At 45.1% G+C, this 25792-nt stretch overlaps 8 non-coding genes across 8 annotated transcripts; 1 reads left to right on the forward strand and 7 right to left on the reverse strand.

Annotated features, from left to right (window-relative positions):
• The first annotated feature begins 861 nt into the window (after nt 1-861).
• On the forward strand, nt 862-933 carry trnat-cgu (transfer RNA threonine (anticodon CGU)). Its single transcript has one exon. It is a non-coding gene; the product is annotated as a tRNA-Thr (tRNA).
• Nucleotides 934-8193: 7260 nt separating this feature from the next.
• trnas-aga (transfer RNA serine (anticodon AGA)) lies at nt 8194-8275 on the reverse strand. Its single transcript has one exon. It is a non-coding gene; the product is annotated as a tRNA-Ser (tRNA).
• A 2919-nt stretch (nt 8276-11194) lies between these two features.
• On the reverse strand, nt 11195-11276 carry trnas-aga (transfer RNA serine (anticodon AGA)). The gene has a single exon. It is a non-coding gene; the product is annotated as a tRNA-Ser (tRNA).
• A 672-nt stretch (nt 11277-11948) lies between these two features.
• On the reverse strand, nt 11949-12032 carry trnal-uaa (transfer RNA leucine (anticodon UAA)). The gene has a single exon. It is a non-coding gene; the product is annotated as a tRNA-Leu (tRNA).
• A 2157-nt stretch (nt 12033-14189) lies between these two features.
• On the reverse strand, nt 14190-14271 carry trnas-aga (transfer RNA serine (anticodon AGA)). The gene has a single exon. It is a non-coding gene; the product is annotated as a tRNA-Ser (tRNA).
• A 671-nt stretch (nt 14272-14942) lies between these two features.
• On the reverse strand, nt 14943-15026 carry trnal-uaa (transfer RNA leucine (anticodon UAA)). Its single transcript has one exon. It is a non-coding gene; the product is annotated as a tRNA-Leu (tRNA).
• A 2197-nt stretch (nt 15027-17223) lies between these two features.
• trnas-aga (transfer RNA serine (anticodon AGA)) lies at nt 17224-17305 on the reverse strand. The gene has a single exon. It is a non-coding gene; the product is annotated as a tRNA-Ser (tRNA).
• A 665-nt stretch (nt 17306-17970) lies between these two features.
• Nucleotides 17971-18053, reverse strand: trnal-uaa (transfer RNA leucine (anticodon UAA)). Its single transcript has one exon. It is a non-coding gene; the product is annotated as a tRNA-Leu (tRNA).
• Between the last annotated feature and the right edge of the window lie 7739 nt (nt 18054-25792).

A 25792-nucleotide genomic window follows, 5' to 3' on the forward strand; every position in this document is an offset into this window, starting at 1 on the left:
TTAGAGTCCGTTATGTTTCTTGCTAGTTTACTCTCAATTTCTATTTTCCCTCTTTATCAATTTCTTGGTCCTCCTTTGTTGAATTCTAAAATGCTCCCAATCCTCAGGTTTACTGCTTTTTCTGGCAACTTTATTGCCTCTTCCTTTGATTTAATACTATCTTTAATTTATGTTGTTCGCCACGGTTGGACCACTTTTCCTGTTGGGTTTTTGTGCCTTAAGAATATATATTTGTTGCAGTCTATCACTGTCCTCCTCACTGTTCACTACACTTCCAAGTTTTGTGTCATCTGCAATTTTTAACATTTTGCCCTGTACACCCAAGTCCAAGTCATTAACATATATCAAAAAAACAGTGGTCCCAATACCGACCTAAAGGGAAACACCACTGTGCACCTCCCTCCGTCCGAAAAACTTTCACTTGCAATTTATCTCCAATATTTGATGTGGAAAATACAGTGAAAGACGAACCCGGATCATCCCACTTTGGACAATTTAATTTCACTGATATTCCAGCGATTTTAAACTCGAGAAAGGTCTCTCTCCACACCCCACCTCCGCCCCCCCCCCCCGCAGCTCCGCCCCGCCCCGCCCCCTTGTCTCCATCTGTGTCAATCTCTCCATCTGTCCATCTCTCTCCCTCTATCTGTCTCTCTCTCTCTCTTTCTGTTTGTCTCTTTCTATCTCTCTGTGAATCTTTCCACAATAGCCCGTCAAATAAACTGTCATGAAATTATTCGTTCAGGCGGAACAGTCGAAATCCATTGTTCCTCAATCAGTCGATTGTCGCAATCAGTTGCAGAAACCTGTTGACATGACTTCACCCGCTGAAGAACATTATCATTCGCGTTTTGGTCATGGGGTGCGGTGGCCAAGTGGAAAGGCGTCGGTCTCGTAAACCGAAAAGCGCGGGTTCGATCCCCGTCCGCACCTGCTTCAGGTTTCAAATTTTAATGAAATGACCGAATTGATGACAGTTTGTTTAACTTTCCACGGGCCACTGTTGAAAGAAGATTCACCGTTCACATTTCCATCTCTCTGTTGGTTAAGATTCAGAATAAAGTGATGTGGGGTGCGAGGAAAAGAGTGATAAAGAGAGACACTCAGAAAGAGAGAGATTCACTGGGACAGAAAGAGACGCTCTCGGTCTGTCTGACTCTGTGTCAGTCTCTCTCCCTCCATCTGTCCAATACCCGCAGATTTGAGAATCACAGGGTCAAAGAAGGAAACAGATTGGAACACATTGAGCCTGTGTCCTGTTTCAAAACCGACTCCCAGGAAAACGGCTCCGGTAGAATCGTTAAATGGTCAAAGGTTTTCCGGCGACTTTGACCTCTTCCCTGAGATGGCGAGACACGGGGACGTGGGGCAATTAAAAGTCTTCGGAAAAATCAGTTCCAATTGGATATTCTCCATCGTGGTGAGATATCCCCCCTCAGCCAGGGATTCAATTCACCGACGGGGAGGAAACATTTTTAAGACGCCAACTACAAATTTTACTTCTTTGCCTCGCTTCTTCTTCAAAAACGACAGAGAAAAATAGAACAGAAAAATAATGAAACAGGTGATTGTCACTTTCAGAATATTATTGAGCGGAGACTGTTTGGGGACTGAATTCTTGGTGCCCGTCTGTTGCAGAGCACAAATGTGTTCCGATATGTTTCCTTCTTTGACCCTGTGATTCTCAGATCTGCGGGTATTAGAGAGTGGGAGGGGAGAGACAAAGAGACAGAGAGAGAGCGACAGAGAGACAGAGACAGAGAGAGACACACAAAAAGACTGATTGTGAGACACACATTGAAACATAGAGGGAGAGAGAGAAAAACAGAGAGAGAGACAGAGAGAGACAGAGACAGAGAGAGACACACAAAAAGACTGATCGTGAGACACACATTGAAACATAGAGGGAGAGAGAGAGAGAGAGATTTAACGATTATGCCTCTTTGTGTAATGTGCCTGAGTGTATGTGTACATATAAATGCCGGTGTGTGTAATGTGCCTGTGTGTATGTTTAGTGCTGATGTTCCTTTTGGAAGTGAGGTGCGAGCTTGAGGAAGCTTCCCACTCTCCCTTTGTGCGCAAAGCTTTCCAATAAGCTTGAACTTTAGTCTGGTTTTGCTCCAAAAATTCGAGTCTAAAATGTTTATATATGTTTGTATGCCTGCGTGTGTAATGTGTCTAAATGTGTGTGTGTGTGTGTGTGTGTGTCCCACTTTTTCTAAGCTTTTCTGAGTGGGTCTCTCTTTCTCTGTCTTTCTCTCTCTGTCACTCCCTCCCGCTCTCCCCACATCACGTTATTCTGGACCTTGACGAACAGAGAGATGGAAATGTGAAAGGTAAGTCTTCTTTCAACAGTGGCCCGTGGAAACCAGGGTTCAATTTCCCGACCGGGAGATTACATTTTTATTGCCTTTAAAAGCTTCACTTTCATTCCTCTTGCAATATATCTCCAAGTGGAGGTTTACCAGAAAGATCCCACATACAACAATGAAATGGATGGCCAGTTAATCTGCGTTTTGGTTTTGTTAGTTGAGGGAGGAAGGATAATTTCCTTAATAATGGATTCTAGCATTTTCATTTTAGACACACACAGACACAGCCATGTACACACGCAGACACTGATACAGATACTAATACACACACACACAGATACTAATACACACACACACACACACACAGGTACACTTACTGACAGACAGACACACGTGTAGATTGAACCGCACAGATGAAAGGTCATCAAATAAATGGTTAGAATAGATTCACTGAAATCTGAAGCATGTTTAACGCCATCTGTGGTGAGTGTCCTTTACTGACCCACACCAGTTCTTCGTTACTGTACTGGTGAGTATCACCGCTTATCACGCAAGTGACCGGGGGTTCAATTCTCCAACGGGGAGGTTGCACTTTCGCTGCCTTCAAAAGTTTCACGTTCATTTCTCTTGCAATTTATCTCTAATATTTGATGCGGAAAATACACTGAATGGCTATCACGGACCACGAGGCACCGGACACAACAAAGGCAAACCAAGCCCAGTCGACAATGCAAAGTCCTCATCACAAACATCTTGGGACTTGTAAAAAAATTGGGAGAGCTGTCCCAAGAATAGCCTGACATAGCCATACTCACAGAATCATACCTTTCGGCCAACGTCCCAGACTCTTCCATCACCATCCCTGGGGATGTCCACTCTCACCGGCAGGACAGACCCACCAGAGGTGGCGATAAAGTGATATGCAGTCAGTAGGGAGCGCTCAACATTGACTCCGGACCCCATGAAATCTCATGGCATCAGGTCAAACATGGGCAAGGAAACCTCCTGCTGATTACCACCTCCCGCCCTCCTTCAGCTGATGAATCAGTCCTCCTCCATGTTGAGCAGCACTTAGAGGAATCACTGACGGCAGCAGGGGCACTCTGGGTGGGGAACTTCCATGTCCATCACCAAGAGTGGCTCGGTAGCACCACTAAGTTAAGCGAATTGTAATGAACTAAATGGTTGAAATAGAGTCACTGAAAATTGGAGCTCATCTTACGCCATCCGTGGTGATTGTCCTTGACCGACTCACGGCAGTTCCTCGTTTGTATAGTCTGTCCAGCGGGAGACCGGGGAGGCCCAACTTTAACTGCTTTTAAAAGACAGAGAAACACTCTGAATTGCGTTGTAAAAGTGAGACACACACAAGAGGACAAACACACTCTCGTGCAGATTGAAACGGAGAGATGAAAGGTTTGAAAAGAAAGCTCTGAACCGTAGTCGGCAGGATTCGAACATACGCGGGGAGAATCCAATGGATTTCGGTCCAACAACTTGACCTGTTCTAAATGCTGCTCACATTAAAATTACAAAGATCCATCGGTCTGCAACAGACGAGCATGAAGAATCAGGATGCCTGTGTGTGCAATGTACCTGTATTTGTGTGTCTCACTTTTTCGAAGCTTTTCCGAGTGAGTCTCCGTTCCTCTGCCTTTCTTCGCTCTGTCACTCTCTCCCGCACTCCCCACATCACTTTATTCTGGACCTTGATGAACAAAGAGATGGAAATGTGAAAGGTAAGTCTTCTTTCAACAGTGGCCCGTGGAAAGTTAAGCAAATTGTCATCAAATAAATGGTTAAAATAGATTCACTGAAACCTGAAGCGTGTCTGACGCCATCTGTGGTGAGTGTCCTTAATTAGCCCACGGCAGTTCCTCGTTAGTTTTGTGGTGAATATCCCCGCCTGTTATGCAAGAGACCGGGGCTTAATTCCCCGACGAAATATATCAAATCTTATTGCTTTGAAAAGCTTCACTTTCATTTCTCTTGCAATTTATCTTCAACATTGGATGTGTGAAAAAACACTGATAAACGAACTCGGACAATCCCACTTTACACAATATAATTTCACTGATATTCCAGTGATTTTAAACCTTCCTCTCTGCGTCACCTTGATGACAGAACCACAATAATGAGCAAGAAATGAAAGAAACAGTCGCGTTGTTTAATTTTATTCGTTCATGGGATGTGAGCGTAGCTGGAGAGACCAGCATTTATTGCCCATCCCTAATTGCCCTTGAGAAGGTGGTGGTGAGCCCCCTTCTTGAACCGCTCCAGTCCGGGTGGTGAAGGTTCTCCCACAGTGCTGTTAGGAAGGGAGTTCCAGGATTTTGACCCAGCTACGATGAAGGAACGGCGATATATTTCCAAGTCGGGATGGTGTGTGACTTGGAGGTGAACGTGCAGGTGACGTTGTTCCCATGCGCCTGCTGCCCTTGTCCTTCTGGGTGGTAGAGGTCGCGGGTTTGGGAGGTACTGTCGAAGATGCCTTGGCGAGTTGCTGCAGTGCATCCTGTGGATGGTACACACTGCAGCCACTGTGCGCCGGTGGTGGAGGGAGTGAATGTTTAGGGTGGTGGATGGACCTGAGGAACTTCTGCAGCAGTGTCCTGGGGCTGAGATGATTGGCCTTTGGCAACCACTAACCATCTTCCTTTGTGCTCGGTCTGTCTTCAGCCACTGGAGAATTTTCACCATGATTCCCATTGACTTCAATTTTACGAGGGCTCCTTGGTGCTACACTCGGTCAAATGCTGCCTTGATGTCAAGGGCAGTCACTCTCACCCCACCTGTGGAATTCAGCTCTTTTGTCCATGTTTCGACAAAGCCTGTAATGAGGTCTGGAGCCGTGTGGTCCTGGCGTAACTCAAACTGAGCATTGGTGAGCAGGTGCCGCTTGATAGCACTGTCGACGAAACCTTCCATCACTTTGTTGATGTTTGAGAGCAGACAGATTGGGCGGTAATTGGCCGGATTGGTTGTGTCCTGCTTTTTATGGACAGGACATACCTGGGCAATTTTCCACATTGTCGGGTAGATGCCAGTGTTGTACCTGGACTGGAACAGTTTGGCTGGAGGCGCCGCTAGTTCTGGAGCACAAGTCTTCAGCACTGGAGCCGGGATGTTGTCGGGGCCCGGAGCTTTTGTTGTCTCCACTGCACTCAGCTGTGAGACACACACGCACAGACACATTACACACACGCAGCCATGTACAAACCGACACTGATACACAGATAGATAATCACACATACAGTTACACACACTGACAGACAGACACACACGTGTAGGTTGAAACGCAGATATGGAAGGTTTGAAAAGAAAGCTGTGAACCGTTGTCGGCAGGATTCGAAGCTGCGGCGAGGCCCCAATAGATTTCTGGTCCATTGCCTTCAGCACAACGACTTAACCTCAACTAAAACCTGCTCACTTAAAATGGCAACGACCCATCGCTCTGCAACACACAGGCACCAAGGTTCACTCGGCCTGTGTGTGTAACGTGTATGTTTGTCTCACTTGTTCTGAGCTTTTCTGAGTGGGTCTCCTCTTTCTCTGCCTTTCTCTCTCTCTCTGTCACTCTTTCCCGCGCTCCACACATCACTTTATTCTGGCACCTTGACTAACAAAGAGATGGAAATGTGAAAGGTAAGTTTTCTTTCAACAGAGGCCCGTGGAAAGTTTGTGTGCAACGTGCCTGAGTGTCACTTCCACGCTTTTCTGAGTGTCTCACAGTCTTTCTTTCTCCCTGTCATTTTGTCCCCAGCTCCCCACATCATTTTGCTCTGTACCTTGACCAACAAAGTGATGGAATTGTGAAATGTAAGAACTCTTTCAACAGGGACCCATGGAAAGTTAAACAAACTATCATCGAATAAACAGTTTAAAAAGATTGACTGGAACATACAACATGTCTCAGACCATCTGTGGTGAGAGGACATTCACTTCGTGCATCAGTTCTCCGTTAGTGGGAGCACGCGAAAGACCGAGGTTCAATTGTGGCATTAAAAGTCTCACTTTTATGTTTCTGGCCATTTATCTGCAAAATTGGATGCAGAAAATCTATTGATAAAATGTTCCCACCTTCCCGAAATTAATTGCACTGATATTCCAGCGAATCTCATATCTCTCTAATCTGCTCCACTCTGGCCTTTGAGTCTGAAGATTGTGGTTTCAAGCCCCACCCCACCAGAGAGCTGAGCAGAGCAGAGGTTCCCAAACCGGGAACCGGACAAGGTGATCAAGGGGTCTGAGAAGAGGGAGGCCGGTGAAACTCACAAAACAGGAGATGCCTGCAATACCAATCGTCTCCAGTGGTGGCGCTGCAGCTCTCCCCTCAACTCTCTCAGTTTGATGCTATCACAATTGCCCACAACAAAAATTTGCATTGATATCGAGTCTTTAACGCAGCAAAACGCCCCAAGGCGCTTCACACCAGCGTAATCGGACAAACAATTGACGCAGAGCCGCATGACTGGTACAGTTATCAGCCGTCGCTCAGTGGGCATCAGTCTTGGCAACGAGCTCACAATGTGTTGAAAGAAGGCTTGTCTTTCACATATTCCATCTCTTTGTTAGTCAAAGTCCAGAATGAAATGATGTGGGGAGCGGGGGAAAGAGTGACAGAGAGACACTGTGAAAAGCGTTGAATAAGTGAGACACACACGGACAGACACAATACACACACACTGACTCAGCAGACACTGATACACAGATAGATACTCAAACACACAGGTACACACACTGACAGACAGACACACACATGTCGGTTGAAACGCAGACGTGAAGGGTCTGAAAACAAAGCTCTGAACCTGCACGGGGAGACCCCATTGAATTTTTTATCCATCGCCCGAAACAACTCGGCCACGTCTGCGAGAACTCAGCTAAATGCTGCTCACTTAAAATTGCAACCATCCATCGCGCTGCAACAGACGGGCACCAAGAACGACCGTGCCTCTGGGTGTAATGTGTGTGTGTCTCATTTTTACTCAGCTTTTCTGTGTGAGTGTCCGTTTCTCTGTCTTTCTCTCAATCGTCCAATATTCCGTTTGCCTTCTGGATTACTTGCTGCACCCGCATGGTGACTTTTTGTTTTTCATGTACGATGACACCCAGATCCCTCTGTACTGCAGCATTTTGTAGTATTTCTCCGTTGAAATAATATTTTGCTTTTTTATTGTTCCTTCCAAAGTGGATGACTTCACATTTTCCCACCTTATATTCCATCTGCCACATTTTTGCCCATTCGCTTAACCTGTCAATATCCCTTTGTGTCACCCTCGCAACTTGCTTTTCCACCTCTTTTCGTATCATCAGCAAATTTGGCAACAATACACTCTGTGCCTTCATGCAAGTCATTGATATATATTGTAAATAGTTGAGGCCCCAGCACTGATCCCTGCGGCACCCATCAGTTACCGATTGCCATTTTGAAAATGACCCTTTAATCCCGACTCTTTGTTTTCTGTTGGTTAGCAAATCTATGAACTCTTATCTTGTGCCTGTTATTCTCTGCGAGGTAAAGGTCAGAAGCAGTGGCAGGAAGCGGCAGAAGGCACGGGTGGGTGCAAGCGTGGAGTATAACAAGCAGCAGGGATATCACCTTTTATATGGCACGTTTTCGAATGCCTTTTGGAACTCCAAATATACTGCATCCATTGGTTCCCCTTTATCCACCCTGATCGTTACTTCCTCAAAGAACTCCAATAAAATTTTCAGACACGATTTCCCATTCATAAAACCACGTTGACTATTCTAGATTGTATCATGAGTCCGCGAATGTCCTGCTCCTACTTCTTAATAATGGATTCGAGCATTTTCATTTGACACACACTCGGATCGGTTGAAACGCAGAGATGAAAGGTCGGAAAAGAAAACTCTGAACCGTCGTCGGCAGGATTCGAACTTGCGCGCGGACACCCCAATGGATTTCTAGTCCATCGCCTTAACCACTCGGCCACGACTACTTGCTAAAAGCACAATGCTGCTCACTTAAAATCGCAATAATCCAGCGCTCTGCGACACAGAACAGCAGAACTGGTGTCGGTGTCAGCCGTCGGTCAGGGGGTCGATTGTTCACGCAAGTTACTCGTTTTATCGTGGTGGGTATCCTGACCTATTACATGGTAGACCTGGCTTAAAATACACCTGGACGATGAACTTCTACGACATTTAAAGTTTTCATTTATCTCCAAAATTGGACGTGTGAAAAAACACTGATGAACGAACTCGGACAATCCCACTTTCCACAATCTAATTTCACTGATATTTCAGCGATTTTAAATCTCACTCTCCGCGTCACCTCGATGTCAGAACCACAATAATGAGCAAGAAATGAAAGGCAGAGTCGCGTTGTGAACAGACCCGGGCTCATTCAGCATCCCGAAGTGGCTGATGGAGGCAGATTCAATGATGGCTTTCAAAACGGAACGGGATAAGCACTTGAAAGGAAAAAAATTGCAGTGCTCGGGGGATAGGGCGGGGTAGTGGGACCAGCTGGATTGGTCTTGCATGGAGCCGGCACGGACACGATGGGCCAAAAGGCCTCCTTCCGTGCTGTTACCTTTCTATGATTCTGTGATGCAAATGGCAAAAGAGAGTCAATGATCAGTATCAAAATATAACGGAAACAATATCTACCACGAGTGGGGCTTGAATCCACGCGGGTAGAAACCCATTGGACTTTAAATCTAACGCCTTATCCACTCGGCCATCCTGGTCCTTTCACAATCTTGCTTTATGTGTAATGTACTTAAGTGTCACTTCTTCTACGCTTTCCTTTGTCATCAAATAAATGGTTGGAATGGATTCAATGAAATTTGAAGCGTGTCAAACGCCATCTGTGGGGAGTGTCCATCAACTGTTCACGCCAGTTCCTCGTTCGTGTTGTGCTGAATATCCCCATTTGTCACGCGGTTGATCAGCGTTCAATTCTCCAATGTCGAACTCCCGGTGTTTCTGCCTTTAAAAGCTTCACTTTCATTGATCTCCACTATTTGATGTGGAAAATACACTGAATGTCGAACTCGGACCATCCGACTTTCCACAATTTAATTTCACTGATATTCCAGCGATTTTAAAACCTGCTCTCTGCCTCACTCTTCACCTCGATTTCAGAACACTAATAATGTGCAAGTTATGAATACGCAGAATCGAGCTGTTTGCAGACCCGGGCTAATTCAGCCGCTCTAAATAGAGAGAGAGAGACATACAGAAATAAATTTATATTCGAATATTTGATGTGGAAAAAACATTGAAAGACTTACTCGGACCATCCCACTTTCCAAAATTTAATCTCACTGATACTCCAACGATTTTAAAACTCTCTATTAAGGTCTCTCTATCTCTCTCTCCCCATGTCTCCATCTCTCTCCCTCGTTTTCTCTCTCTGTCTCTTTCTATCTCTCTCTCTGTGAATCTTTCCACAATGGCCCGTGAAATGAACTGTCATGAAATTATGACTTCAGGCGGAAAAGTCGAAATCCATTGCTCCTCAATCAGTCGATTGTCGCAATCAGTTGCTGAAAGCTGTTGATCTGACTTCAGCCGATGAAGAGCATTATTATCCCATTACCCATCGAGGGGTGCGGTGGCCAAGTGACGAAGCGTCGGTTTGCTAAACAAAATCGCGCGGGTTCGATCCGCGTCCGTACCTGTTTTCAGCTTCAAATATTAATGAAATGATCAATTTGATGACAGTTTGTTTCACTTTCCACGGGCCACTGTTGAAAGAAGACTCACTGTTCACATTTTCATCTCTCTGTTCGTTGAGATCCAGAATGAAGTGATGTGGGGTGCGAGGAAAAGAATGATCAAGAGAGACACTCAGAAAGAGATTCTCTCGGTCTGTCTGAGTCTGTGTCACTCTCTCTCCCTCCATCTGTCCAATCCCCGCAGATTTGAAAATCACAGGGTCAAAGAAGGAAACAGATTGGAACACATTGTCCCTGTGTCCTGTTTCAAAACCGACTCCCAGGAAAACGGCTCCGGTTGAATCGTAAAATGGTCAATGGTTTCTCTGTCTTTCTCTCAATATTCCGTTTGCCTTCTGGATTACATGCTGCACCTGTATTTTGAATTTTTGTGTTTCATGTACGATGATACCCAGATCCCTCTGTACTGCAGCATTTTGTAGTATTTCTCCATTGAAATAATATTTTGCTTTTTTATTTTTCCAGCCAAAGTGGATGAATTCATATTTTCCCACCTTATATTCCATCTGCCAAATTTTTGCCCATTCGCTAAAACTGTCAATATCCCTTTGTAGATACTTTGTGTCACCCTCGCAACTTGCTTTTCCACCTATTTTCGTATCATCAGCAAATTTGGCCACAATGCACTCTGTCCCTTCATCCAAGTCATTGATATATATTGTAAATACTTGAGGCCCCAACACTGAGCCCTGCGGCACCCATCAGTTACCGATTGCCATTTTGAAAATGACCCTTTAATCACAACTCTTTGTTTTCTGTTCGTGAGCAAACCCCCAATCTATGAGCTCTTATCTTGTGCCTGTTATTCTCTGCGTGGTAAAGGTCAGAAGCAGTGGCAGGAAGCGGCAGAAGGCACGGGTGTGTGTAAGCGTGGAGAATAACAAGCAGCAGGGATATCACCTTTTATGTGGCACCTTATCGAATGCCTTTTGGAAATCCAAATATACTGCATCCATTGGTTCCCCTTTATCCACCCTGATCGCTACTTCCTCAAATAACTCTAATAAAATTGTCAGACACGATTTCCCATTCATAAAACCATGTTGACGATTCTAGATTGTATGATGAGTCCGCGAATGTCCTGCTCCTACTTCTTGACAATGGATTTTCATTTTGCACACACTCGTATCGGTTGAAACGCAGAGATAAAAGGATAAAATGTTAACTCTAAACCGTAGTCGGCAGGATTCGAACCTGCGCGGGGAGACCCCAATGGATTTCTAGTCCATCGCCTTAACCACTCGGCCACGACTACTTGCTAAAAGCACAACGCTGCTCACTTAAAATCGTAATAATCCAGCGCTCTGCGACACCGAGCCGCAGAACTGGTGTGGGTATCAACCGTCGGTGAGGGGGTCGGTTGTTCACGCTCATTGCTCGTTTGGATCGTGGTGGGTATCCCGACCTATTACATGGTCGACCTGGCTTCAAATACACCTGGACGGTGAACTTCTTCTGCCTTCAAAGATATCATTTATCTCGAACATTGGACGTGTGATAAAAAAGACTGATAAACGAACTCGGACAATCCCACTTTCCACAATATAATTTCACTGATATTTCAGCGATTTTAAATCTCACTCTCCGCGTCACCTCGATGTCAGAACCACAATAATGAGCAAGAAATGAAAGGCAGAGTCGCGTTGTGAAGAGACCCGGGCTAATTCAGCATCCCGAGTGGCTGATGGAGGCAGATTCAATGATGGCTTTCAAAACGGAACGGGATAAGTACTTGAAAGGAAAAAGGTTGCAGTGCTCGAGGGATAGCGCGGGGGAGTGGGACTAGCTGGATTGGTCTTGCATAAAGCCGGCACGGACACGATGGACCAAAAGGCCTCCTTCCGTGCTGTCACCTTTCTCTGATTCTGTGATGCAAATGGCAAAAGAGAGTCAATGATCAGTATCAAAATGTAACGCAAACCGCACCGACCAGGAGTGGGGTTCGGACCCCACGCGGGTATAAAACCTTCGGATCTTAAATCCAACGCCTTAACCACTCGGCCATCCTAGTCCTTTCATAATGTTGCTCTATGTGTAATGTGCTTGAGAGTCACTTCTTCTACGGTTTTGTTTTTCATCAAATAAATGGTTGGAATGGATTCAATGAAATTTGAAGCGTGTCCAACGCCATCTGTGGGGAGTGTCCATCAACTGTTCACGCCAGTTCCTCCTTCTTGTTGTGCTGAATATCCCCATCTGTCACGCGGTTGATCAGCGTTCAATTCTCCAATGTCGAAATCCCGGTGTTGTTGCCTTTAAAAGCTTCACTTTCATTGATCTCCACTATTTGATGTGGAAAATACACTGAAAGTCGAACTCGGACCATCCGACTTTGCACAATTTAATTTCACTGATATTCCAGCGATTTTAAAACCTGCTCTCTGCCTCACTCTTCACCTCGATTTCAGAACACTAATAATGTGCAAGTTATGAATCCGCAGAATCGAGCTGTTTGCAGACCCGGGCTAATTCAGCCGCTCAAAATAGAGAGAGAGAGACATACAGAAAGGAATTTATTTCCAATATTTGATGTGGAAAAAACATTGAAAGACTAACTCGGACCATCCCACTTTCCAAAATTTAATCTCACTGATACTCCAACGATTTTAAAACTCTCTATTAAGGTCTCTCTATATCTCTCTCCCCATGTCTCCATCTCTCTCCCTCGTTTTCTCTCTCTGTCTCTTTCCATCTCTCTCTCTGTGAATCTTTCCACAATGGCCCGTTAAATGAACTGTCATGAAATTATTCCTTCAGGCGGAAAAGTCGAAATCCATTGCTCCTCAATCAGTCGATTGTCGCAATCAGTTGCTGAAAGCTGTGGATCTGACTTCAGCCGATGAAGAACATTATTATCCCGTTATCGATCGAGGGGTGCGGTGGCCAAGTGACGAAGCATCGGTTTGCTAAACAAAACCGCGCGGGTTCGATCCGCGTCCGTACCTGTTTTCAGCTTCAAATATTAATGAAATGATCAATTTGATGACAGTTTGTTTCACTTTCCACGGGCCACTGTTGAAAGAAGACTCACTGTTCACATTTTCATCTCTCTGTTCGTTGAGATCCAGAATGAAGTGATGTGGGGTGCGAGGAAAAGAATGATCAAGAGAGACACTCAGAAAGAGATTCTCTCGGTCTGTCTGAGTCTGTGTCACTCTCTCTCCCTCCATCTGTCCAATCCCCGCAGATTTGAAAATCACAGGGTCAAAGAAGGAAACAGATTGGAACACATTGTCCCTGTGTCCTGTTTCAAAACCGACTCCCAGGAAAACGGCTCCGGTTGAATCGTAAAATGGTCAATGGTTTCTCTGTCTTTCTCTCAATATTCCGTTTGCCTTCTGGATCACCTGCTGCACCTGTATTTTGAATTTTTGTGTTTCATGCACGATGATACCCAGATCCCTCTGTACTGCAGCATTTTGTAGTATTTCTCCATTGAAATAATATTTTGCTTTTTCATTTTTCCAGCCAAAGTGGATGAATTCACATTTTCCCACCTTATATTCCATCTGCCAAATTTTTGCCCATTCGCTAAAACTGTCAATATCCCTTTGTAGATACTGTGTGTCACCCTCGCAACTTGCTTTTCCACCTATTTTCGTATCATCAGCAAATTTGGCCACAATGCACTCTGTCCCTTCATCCAAGTCATTGACATATATTGTAAATACTTGAGGCCCCAACACTGAGCCCTGCGGCACCCATCAGTTACCGATTGCCATTTTGAAAATGACCCTTTAATCCCAACTCTTTGTTTTCTGTTAGTGAGCAAACCCCCAATCTATGAGCTCTTATCTTGTGCCTGTTATTCTCTGCGTGGTAAAGGTCAGAAGCAGTGGCAGGAAGCGGCAGAAGGCACGGGTGTGTGTAAGTGTGGAGAATAACAAGCAGCAGGGATATCACCTTTTATGTGGCACCTTATCGAATGCCTTTTGGAAATCCAAATATACTGCATCCATTGGTTCCCCTTTATCCACCCTGATCGCTACTTCCTCAAATAACTCGAATAAAATTGTCAGACACGATTTCCCATTCATAAAACCATGTTGACTATTCGAGATTGTATGATGAGTCCGCGAATGTCCTGCTCCGACTTCTTGACAATGGATTTTCATTTTGCACACACTCGTATCGGTTGAAACGCAGAGATAAAAGGACAGCGCTAAACCGAAGTCGGCAGGATTCGAACCTACGCGGGGAAACCCCAATGGATTTCTAGTCCATCGCCTTAACCACTCGGCCACGACTACTTGCAAAAAGCACAATGCTGCTCACTTAAAATCGTAATAATCCAGCGCTCTGCGACACCGAGCCGCAGAACTGGTGTGGGTATCAACCGTCGGTGAGGGGGTCGGTTGTTCACGCTCGTTGCTCGTTTGTATGGTGGTGGGTATCCCTACCTATTACATGGTCGACCTGGCTTCAAATACACCTGGACGATGAATTTCTTCTGCCTTCAAATATATCATTTATCTCGAACATTGGACGTGTGATAAAAAGACTGATGAACGAACTCGGACAATCCCACTTTCCACAATATAATTTCACTGATATTTCAGCGATTTTAAATCTCACTCTCCGCGTCACCTCGATGTCAGAACCACAATAATGAGCAAGAAATGAAAGGCAGAGTCGCGTTGTGAAGAGACCCGGGCTAATTCAGCATCCCGAGTGGCTGATGGAGGCAGATTCAATGATGGCTTTCAAAACGGAACGGGATAAGTACTTGAAAGGAAAAAGGTTGCAGTGCTAGAGGGATAGCGCGGGGGAGTGGGACTAGCTGGATTGGTCTTGCATAAAGCCGGCACGGACACGATGGACCAAAAGGCCTCCTTCCGTGCTGTCACCTTTCTCTGATTCTGTGATGCAAATGGCAAAAGAGAGTCAATGATCAGTATCAAAATGTAACGCAAACCGCACCGACCAGGAGTGGGGTTCGGACCCCACGCGGGTATAAAACCATCGGATCTTAAATCCAACGCCTTAACCACTCGGCCATCCTGGTCCTTTCATAATGTTGCTTTATGTGTAATGTGCTTGAGAGTCACTTCTTCTACGGTTTTGTTTGTCATCAAATAAATGGTTGGAATGGATTCAATGAAATTTGAAGCGTGTCCAACGCCATCTGTGGGGAGTGTCCATCAACTGTTCACGCCAGTTCCTCCTTCGTGTTGTGCTGAATATCCCCATTTGTCACGCGGTTGATCAGCGTTCAATTCTCCAATGTCGAAATCCCGGTGTTGTTGCCTTTAAAAGCTTCACTTTCATTTATCTCCACTATTTCATGTGGAAAATACACTGAAAGTCAAACTCGGACCATCCGACCTTGCACAATTTAATTTCACTGATATTCCAGCGATTTTAAAACCTGCTCTCTGCCTCACTCTTCACCTCGATTTCAGAACACTAATAATGTGCAAGTTATAAATCCGCAGAATCGAGCTGTTTGCAGACCCGGGCTAATTCAGCCGCTCAAAATAGAGAGAGAGAGACATACAGAAAGGAATTTATTTCCAATATTTGATGTGGAAAAAACATTGAAAGACTAACTCGGACCATTCCACTTTCCAAAATTTAATCTCACTGATGCTCCAACGATTTTAAAACTCTCTGTTAAGGTCTCTCTATCTCTCTCTCCCCATGTCTCCATCTCTCTCCCTCGTTTTCTCTCTGTCTCTTTCGATCTCTCTCTCTGTGAATCTTTCCACAATGGCCCGTGAAATGAACTGTCATGAAATTATTAGTTCAGGCGGAATAGTCGAAATCCATTGCTCCTCAATCAATCGATTGTCGCAATCAGTTGCTAAAAGCTGTTGATCTGACTTCACCCGATGAAGAACATTATCATCCGTTTTTGGCTCATGGGGTGCGGTGGCCAATTGGAAAAGCGTTGGTCTCATTATAATAGAAAAGCGCGAGTTCGATCCCCGTCCGTACCTGTTTCCAGCTTTAACTTTTAATGAAATGACCTATTTGATGACAGTTTGTTTCACTTTCCACGGGCCACTGTTGAAAGAAGACTCACTGTTCACATTTCCATCTCTCTGTTAGTTAAGATCCAGAATAAAGTGATGTGAGGTGCGAAGAAAAGAGTGGGAAAGAGAGACACTCAGAAAGAGAGAGAGACACTGGGACAGAAAGAGACTCTCTCGGTCTGTCTGAGTCTGTGTCAGTCTCTCTCCCTCCATCTGTCCAATACCCGCAGATTTGAGAATCACAGGGTCAAAGAAGGAAACAGATTGGAACAAATTGAGCCTGTGTCCTTTTTCAAAACCGACTCCCAGGAAAACGGCTCCGGTTGAATCATTAAATGGTCAATATTTTCTTCTTCTTTCTCTCAATAGTCCAATATTTCGTTCGCCATCTGGATTACCTGCTGCACCTGCATGGTGACTTTTTGTGTTATCATGTACGATGACACTCATATCCCTCAGTACTGCAGCATTTTTTAGTATTTCTCCATTGAAATAATATTTTGCATTTTTATTTTTCCTGCCAAAGTGGATGAATTCACTTTTTCCCACCTTATATCCCATTTGCCAAATGTTTGCCCATTCGCTTAACCTGTCAATATTCCTTTGTAGATACTTTGTGTTACCCTCGCAACTTGCTTTTCCAAATATTTTCGTATCATCAGCAAATTTGGCCACAATGCGCTCTGTCCCTTCATCCAAGTCATTGATACATATTGTAAATAGTTGAGGCCCGAGCACTGATCCCTGCGGCATCCGTCAGTTACCGAATGTCATTTTGAAAATGACCTTTAATCCCGACTCTTTGTTTTCTGTGAGTTGGCAAATCCCCAATCTATGGGCTCTTATCTTGTGCCTGTTATTCTCTGCGAGGTAAAGGTCAGAAGCAGTGGCAGGAAGCGGCAGAAGGCACGGGTGTGTGCAAGCGTGGAGTATAACAAGCAGCAGGGATATCACCTTTTATGTGGCACCTTATCGAATGCCTTTTGGAAATCCAAATATACTGCATCCATTGGTTACCCTCTATCCACCCTGATCGTTACTTCCTCAAATAACTCTAATAAAATTGTCAGACACAATTTCCCATTCATAAAACCATGTTGACTATTCTAGATTGTATGATGAGTCCGCGAATGTCCTGCTCCGACTTCTTGACAATGGATTTTCATTTTGCACACACTCGGATCGGTTGAAACGCAGAGATTAAATGACCAAATGGTAACTCTAAACCGTAGTCGGCAGGATTCGAACCTGCGCGGGGAAACCCCAATGGATTTCTAGTCCATCGCCTTAACCACTCGGCCACGACTACTTGCTAAAAGCACGATGCTGCTCACTTAAAATCGTAATAATCCAGCGCTCTGCGACACCGAGCCGCAGAACTGGTGTGGGTATCAACCGTCGGTGAGGGGGTCGGTTGTTTACGCTCGTTGCTCGTTTGGAAAGTGGTGACTATCCCTACCTATTACATGGTAGACCTGGCTTCAAATACACCTGGACGATGAACTTCTTCTGCCTTTAAAGATATCATTTATCTCGAACATTGGACGTGTGATAAAAAGACTGATAAACGAACTCGGACAATCCCACTTTCCACAATATAATTTCACTGATATTTCAGCGATTTTAAATCTCACTCTCCGCGTCACCTCGAAGTCAGAACCACAATAATGAGCAAGAAATGAAAAGCAGAGTCGCGTTGTGAAGAGACCCGGTCTAATTCAGCATCCCGAAGTGGCTGACAGAGGCAGATTCAATGATGGCTTTCAAAACGGAAAGGGATAAGTACTTGAACGGAAAAAAAAAGTGCATTGCAAGGGGGATAGGGCGGGGTAGTGGGACCAGCTGGATTGGTCTTGCATGGAGGCGGCACGGACACGATGGGCCAAAAGGCCTCCTTCCGTGCTGTCACCTTTCTCTGATTCTGTGATGCAAATTGCAAAAGAGAGTCAATGATCAGTATCAAAATGTAACAAATACCAGGAGTGGGGTTCGAACCCACGCGGGTATAAACCCAATGGATCTTATGTCCAACGCCTTAACCACTCGGCCATCCTGGTCGTTTCAGAATCTTGCGCTATATGTAATGTACTTGAGTGTCACTTCTTCTACGCTTTTCTTTGTCATCAAATTGATGGTTGGAATGGATTCAATTAAATTTGAAGCGTGTCTGACGCCATCTGTGGGGAGTGTCCATCAACTGCTCACGCCAGTTCCACGTTGGTGTCGTGCTGAATATCCCCATCTGTCACGCGGTTGATCAGGGTTCAATTCTCCAATGTCGAAGTCCCGGTGTTTCTGCCTTTAAAAGCTTCACTTTCATTTATCTCCAATATTTGATGTGGAAAATACACTGAAAGTCGAACTCCGACCATCCCACTTTCCACAATTTAATTTCACTGATATTCCAGCGATTTTAAAACCTGCTCTCTGCCTCACTCTTCACCTCGATGGCAGAACCCGAAAAATGTGCAAGAAATGAAGACGCAGAATCGAGCTGTGAGCAATCCCGGGCTGATTCAGCAGCCCGCAACAGAGAGAGAGAGAGAAAGAAAGAGAAACAGAGAGCGAGACACAGGAAGAGAGATGGAGAGTGAGAGAGGCACTGATGAGGGCGCAGAGGAGGTTTACGAGAAATATCCCACATACAACAATGAAATGAATGGCCAGTTAATCTGCGTTTTGGTGGTGTTAGTTGAAGAAGGAATTTTCGCAAATTGTCATTAAATAAATGTTCAAAATAGATTCACTGAAATTTGAAGGGTGTCCAACGCCATCTGTGGTGAGTGTCCATCACCAGATTACACCAGCTCCTCGTTAGTATTGTGGTGAGTATCCTCGCCTGTAACTCGGGCACCGGCGGTTCAATTCCCCGACTGAAAGTGGAACTTTTGCTTCCTTCAAAAGCTTCACTTTCCGTCCTGTGCCAGTTCCTCGTTCGTGTTGTGGTGAAGGACAGGAAGAGACAGAGAGACAAAGACATCGGAAAGGGCGGAGAGGAGATTCACCAGAAAGATCTCACACACAGCAATGAAAAGGATGGTCAGTTCATCTGCTTTTTGGTGGTGTTCATTATCGTCCAGGTTTGGAAATTTGCGACCAGCAAGGCCCCACAAACAGCAATGACAGAGTAACAGGTGCATGAGGCAGATGGAACAAGAGTTTCAATGAGCAGTATCAAAATGTAACGGAAATAACAGTTATCAGAAATGGGTTTCGAACCCACGCGGGTATAAACCCGTTGGATTTTTAGTCGAATATTTTAACCCCACGCCTCCATGCTTGTCGATGTGTTGAGATGGTGCTGAGTATCCCCGAGTGGTTAAGGCGATGGATCAGAAATCCATTGGGATCTTTCCGCGAAGGTCCGGATCCTGCCGACTGCGGATGCCATTATCAGCGGTTTAACATGCAGCAAACTTCTCATTCTTCAGTGAATTAAAAATGCACGGCTTTGAACACTTCGAGTTTTATGCTCGTTGGAATTGATCTGCAAGATTTCACGAAATCGACGACAGAAATAGAACAAAGAATGTGCCAAATGACCGATAGTCTGTCTCTCTCTGTGTGTTTGAGTCACCCGATGTGTTTCTGTCTGTTTGTGTGTGTGTGTTGGTGTGTGCGCGCGCCACACATTTTCTCCGTTTTTCTGAATGGGTCTCTGTCTCTTTCTTTCTCTCCCACACTCTCTCCCGCGTTCCTCACATAATTTGACTCTGGACATGATCCAACAAAGAGATGGAAAAGTGGCCGTTCATCTTCTTTCACCAGTGGCCCGTGGAAAGATAAATAAAGTGTCATTAAGAACCGGGCCGAGTGGTTAAAGACTTAAGATCCAATTGGTTCACAACCGGGTGAACCCCACTCCAGGCAGCTCTTTAATTTAATCCCGTTACACTTTCATACTGCTCAGTTCCACTCGTTTCCCATCTGCATCATGTACCTGTTACTTTGTCATTGCGGTTTGTGGGACCTTGCTGTGCGCATGGCTGGAAACCTGGACGATGATCTTTCCTCAAGCAATATCACCAAAAAACAGATGAACTGTTGGTTCTGATATCGAGGTGAAGGGTGAGGCAGAGAGCAGCTTTTAAAATCGCTGGAATATCAGTGAAATTAAATTGTGGAAAGCGGGATGGTCCGAGTTTGTCTTTCAGTGTATTTTCCGCATCCAATATTGCAGGTAAATTACAAGAGAAATGAAAGTGAATCTATTAAAGGCAGCAAAAGTGTAACCTCCCTGTCGGGGAATTGAAACCTGGTCTTCCGCGTGGATTTTTCTCTCTGAATACACAGATTCCAATGTTGTAAACGTGACAGGAACATTCTCTCCAACACGAATTAAATATAAGACACTTGGAAATCCATGAACAGACATTGATAGCCTCATGGTCGCACTGGGTCTGGATATGGAATGGCCGGTTCAAATCACTGGAGAATGATAAGAATCCCATCGTTTTAATTCTGTTTGGGAATCAAATCACTTATTTTTTTTTTAAATAAAGCATTAAGCAAGGATCAAGGATGTCTCGGAGCGGCTACAGAACATTTTGGAGGGGGAGGGCGAACAGCCAGCTGTCGTGGTGCACATAGGCACCAACGATATAGGTAAAAAAGGGGATGAGGTCCTAAAAGCAGAATATAGGGAGTTAGGAGGTAAATTAAAAAATAGGACCTCAAAGGTAGTAATCTCAGGATTGCTGCCAGTGCCACGTGCTAGTCAGAGTAGAAATAGGAGCATATTTCAAATGAATACGTGGCTAGAGGAATGGTGCAAGGGGGAGGGATTCAAATTCCTGGGACACTGGAAACGGTTCTGGGGGAGGTGGGACCAGTACAAACCGGATGGTCTGCACCTGTGCAGGGCCGGGACCGCTGTCCTAGGAGGAGTGTTTGCTAGTGCTGTTGGGGAGGGTTTAAACTAAAGTGGCAGGGGGTTGGGAACCTGAGCAGGGAGAGAGAGGAAAGCGTAACAGGAAGGGACAGAAGGTATGGAGTAATAGGTAAAGTGTTAAAAAAGGAAAAAGCAGGAACTAAGCGTCACAAAACAGATTTGAAAGTTCTTTATCTGAATGCACGTAGCATTCGTAATAAAATGGACGAGTTAACGGCACAAATAACTACGTATGGGTATGATCTTGTGGCCATTACAGAAACATGGCTGCAGGGTGACAACGACTGGGAATTAAATATGCCAGGGTATTTAACAATCAGGAAGGACAGGCAGGAAGGAAGGGGAGGTGGGGTGGCTATGTTAATAAAGGAAGGAATCACTGTAATACAGAGAAATGATATTGGGACAAAGCATCAAGATAATGAAACAGTTTGGGTGGAGATAAGGAATAATAAGGGGAAAAAAACATTAGTGGGCGTAGTATATAGGCCTCCTAATAGTTGCAACTCTGCTGGAAGAAGTATTAATCAGGAGATAGTCGGGGCATGTAATAAGGGAACAGCCATAATTATGGGGGATTTTAATTATCATATTAACTGGACAAATCAAATTGGGCAGAACAGCCTTGAGGACGAGTTCATTGAGTGCATCAGGGATGGATTTCTTGAGCAGTATGTAACTGATCCTACAAGGGGGCAGGCAACCTTGGACCTGGTCCTGTGTAATGAGTCAGGATTAATTAATAATGTCCTAGTTCAGGATCCCCTTGGAACGAGCGACCACAACATGGTTGAATTCCATATCCAATTAGAGGGTGAGAAGGTTGATTCTCAAACAAGCGTACTGAGCTTGAATAAAGGAGACTATGATGGTATGGGAGCGGAATTGATTAAAGTGGACTGGGAAAATAGATTAAAGGGCAAGACGGTACATGAGCAGTGGTGTTCATTTAGGGAGTTATTTTACAACTTTCAAAATAAATATATTCCACTGAGGAAAAAAGGGTGTAAAAGAAATGACAGCCATCCGTGGCTAAGTAAAGAAATCAAGGATAGTATCCGACTAATAACAAGGACATATAAGGTAGCCAAACTTAGTGGGAGGATAGAAGATTGGGAATTCTTCAAAAGACAGCAAAAAGTAACTAAAGGATTGATTAAGAAAGGGAAGTTAGATTATGAAAAGAAATTAGCAAAAAATATAAAAACAGATAGCAAGAGTTTCTATAGTTATATAAAAAGAAAAAGGGTGGCTAAGGCAAACATAGGTCCCTTAGAGGATGAGACCGGGAAATTAATGGTGGGAAACATGGAGATGGCAAAAATGCTGAACAAATATTTTGTTTCAGTCTTTACAGTAGAGGACACTAAGAATATCCCAACACTGGACAAACAGGGGACTCTCGGGGGGGAGGAGCTAAATACGATTAAAATCACTCAGGAGATGGTACTCAGTAAAATAATGGGACTCAAGGCGGATAAATCCCCTGGACCTGATGGCTTCCATCCTAGGGTCTTGAGGGAAGTGGCAGTAGGGATTGTGGATGCTTTGGTGATAGTTTTCCAAAATTCCCTGGACTCAGGAGAGGTCCCGGCAGATTGGAAAACTGCTAATGTAACACCGTTATTTAAAAAGGGTAGTAGGCAGAAGGCTGGAAATTATAGGCCAGTTAGCTTAACATCTGTGGTGGGTAAAATTTTGGAGTCTATTATTAAGGAGACAGTAACGGAACATTTAGATAAGCATAATTTAATAGGACAAAGTCAGCATGGCTTTATGAAGGGGAAGTCATGTCTGACAAATTTGCTTGAGTTCTTCGAGGATATAACGTATAGGGTGGATAAAGGGGAACCAGTGGACATAGTGTATTTAGACTTCCAGAAGGCATTCGACAAGGTGCCACATAAAAGATTATTACTTAAGATAAAAAATCACGGGATTGGGGGTAATATTCTGGCATGGGTGGAGGATTGGTTATCGAACAGGAAGCAGAGAGTTGGGATAAATGGTTCATTTTCGGACTGGCAACCAGTAACCAGTGGTGTTCCACAGGGGTCGGTGCTGGGTCCCCAACTCTTTACAATCTATATTAACGATTTGGAGGAGGGGACCGAGTGCAACATATCAAAATTTGCAGATGATACAAAGATGGGAGGGAAAGTAGAGAGTGAGGAGGACATAAAAAACCTGCAAGGGGATATAGACAGGCTGGGTGAGTGGGCGGAGATTTGGCAGATGCAATATAATATTGGAAAATGTGAGGTTATGCACTTTGGCAGGAAAAATCAGATAGCAAGTTATTTTCTTAATGGCGAGAGACTGGAAAGTACTGCAGTACAAAGGGATCTGGGGGTCCTAGTGCAAGAAAATCAAAAAGTTGGTATGCAGGTGCAGCAGGTGATCAAGAAAGCCAACGGAATGTTGGCTTTTATTGCTAGGGGGATAGAATATAAAAACAAGGAGGTATTGCTGCAGTTATATAAGGTATTGGTGAGACCGCACCTGGAATACTGCATACAGTTTTGGTCTCCATACTTAAGAAAAGACATACTTGCTCTCGAGGCAGTACAAAGAAGGTTCACTCGGTTAATCCCGGGGATGAGGGGGCGGACATATGAGGAGAGGCTGAGTAGATTGGGACTCTACTCATTGGAGTTCAGAAGAATGAGAGGCGATCTTATTGAAACATATAAGATTGTGAAGGGTCTTGATCGGGTGGATGCAGTAAGGATGTTCCCAAAGATGGGTGAAACTAGAACTAGGGGGCATAATCTTAGAATAAGGGGCTGCTCTTTCAAAACTGAGATGAGGAGAAACTTCTTCACTCAGAGGGTGGTCGGCCTGTGGAATTTGCTGCCCCAGGAAGCTGTGGAAGCTACATCATTAGATACATTTAAAACAGAAATAGACAGTTTCCTAGAAGTAAAGGGAATTAGGGGTTATGGGGAGCGGGCAGGAAATTGGACATGAAGCTGAGTTCGGATCGGTCAATGCCCTGTGGGTGGCGGAGAGGGCCCAGGGGCTATGTGGCCGGGTCCTGCTCCGACTTCTTGTGTTCTTTCGATTTGTGGTTGGGATCAGATCAGCCATGATCTTATTGAATGGCGGAGCAGGCTCGAGGGGCCGATTGGCCTACTCCTGCTCCAATTTCTTATGTTCTTATGTTCTTATATAAGATGCAAACAATTTTACAACACCAAGTTATAGTCCAGCAATTTTATTTTAAATTCACAAGCTTTCGGAGGCTTCCCCCTTCCTCAGGTGAACGATGTGAAAATTTCACATCGTTCACCTGAGGAAGGGGGAAGCCTCCGAAAGCTTGTGAATTTAAAATAAAATTGCTGGACTATAACTTGGTGTTGTAAAATTGTTTACAATTGTCAACCCCAGTCCATCACCGGCATCTCCACATCATATATAAGATGCGATAGAGGATAGAGAATCTGCTCATCTCATATTTCGGAATAAAGGATTAAAGTTGCTGATGCTAGACTCTCAAACCTGCTAATTAATGAGACAAGGTGTTAGCTACAATCTTAAACCCCTAAGTCTCTCTGCTCCTTTAATCATTTTAAAGTTTTGCCTTTTACTGTACATTTCATCTCCTTATTCTTCCTCCCAAAATCTATCACCTCACATTTCTCTGAGTTAAATTTCATCTGACATCTACCTGCCCCATTTACTAACCTGTATATGTCACACAGAAATCACTTACAGTGCTCTTCACACTGAGCCCTGGTCCCTTTGGCGTCATTTGGAGATTTTCATCTTGTGTCCGATATACCCGAGCCCAGATCATTTCCCTGTATTGAGAAGAGCAATGGTCCCAACACTGACCCTGGGGGACACCACTGTTTACATCCCTCCAGTCTGAACAATATCCATTATCCACGACTCTCTGTTTTCTGCCCTTTCCCCACTTCCTGTCCACGCTGCCCCACTCCCTTCAATTCCGTGAGCCTTAATTTTGTCAAAGAGCCTCCTGTGCGGCAACTTCTCAAACACCTTTAGACAATCCATCTACACAACACCCACTGCATTCCCTTTATCACGACTCTGTGTTATTCCTCAAATACCTTTCGACAATCCATCTGCACAAAATCAGGTTTCAAAATGGTGCAGAGTTTCAGCCAATGAGGGAGATCCGGGCTCAGCCCCGCCCACTCGGTGCCTCAAGTCCCGCCCCTCACTCACTCCCATTGGTTGGAGGACCCGCCGCTCGCTCGGTCCTCCAGCCCCGCCCCCGCTCTTCATATTGGCCCGGAGCCCCCGTCAATCAACCGGGACAGTGTGAGCTGAGCATGCGCGGCGGGCGGACGGCGACTGAGGAAGAGGCGACAGGAAAAGAGCTGCAGAGAGTGGGTTAATAAAAGGCGGGGATCGCAGGGCCCAGAAACACCAAGTGTAGGGCCCAGGACCCGAGAGAAAACAGGCGGCATTATCCCCCCTCCACTGCCCGCCATCCATTATCCCCCCTCCATTCTCTCCCCTCCATTCTCCCCCTCCATTATCCCTCCTCCATAATCCCCCTTCCAATCTCCCCCCTCCATTATCCCCGCTCCATTATCCCCCTCCATTCTCCCCCTCCATTCTCCCCCCTCCACTACCCGCCCTCCATTCTTCCCCCTCCATTCTCCCCCCTCCACTACCCGCCCTCCATGATCACCCCTCCATTATCCCCCTCCATTCTCTCCCCTCCATTCTCCCCTTCCATTCTCCCTCTTCCATTCTCCCTCCACCCCCTCTACTATCCCCCTCCATTCTCCCCCCTCCATTATCCCCCCTCCATTCTCCCCCTTCCATTCTCCCCCTCCATTCTCCCCCTCCATTCTCCCCCTCCATTCTCCCTCCACCCCCTCTATTATCCCCCTCCATTCTCCCCCCTCCATTATCCCCCCTCCATTC

This window comes from Heptranchias perlo, unplaced genomic scaffold (assembly GCF_035084215.1).
Source record: "Heptranchias perlo isolate sHepPer1 unplaced genomic scaffold, sHepPer1.hap1 HAP1_SCAFFOLD_56, whole genome shotgun sequence".
In the NCBI taxonomy this organism is placed as follows: domain Eukaryota; kingdom Metazoa; phylum Chordata; class Chondrichthyes; order Hexanchiformes; family Hexanchidae; genus Heptranchias; species Heptranchias perlo.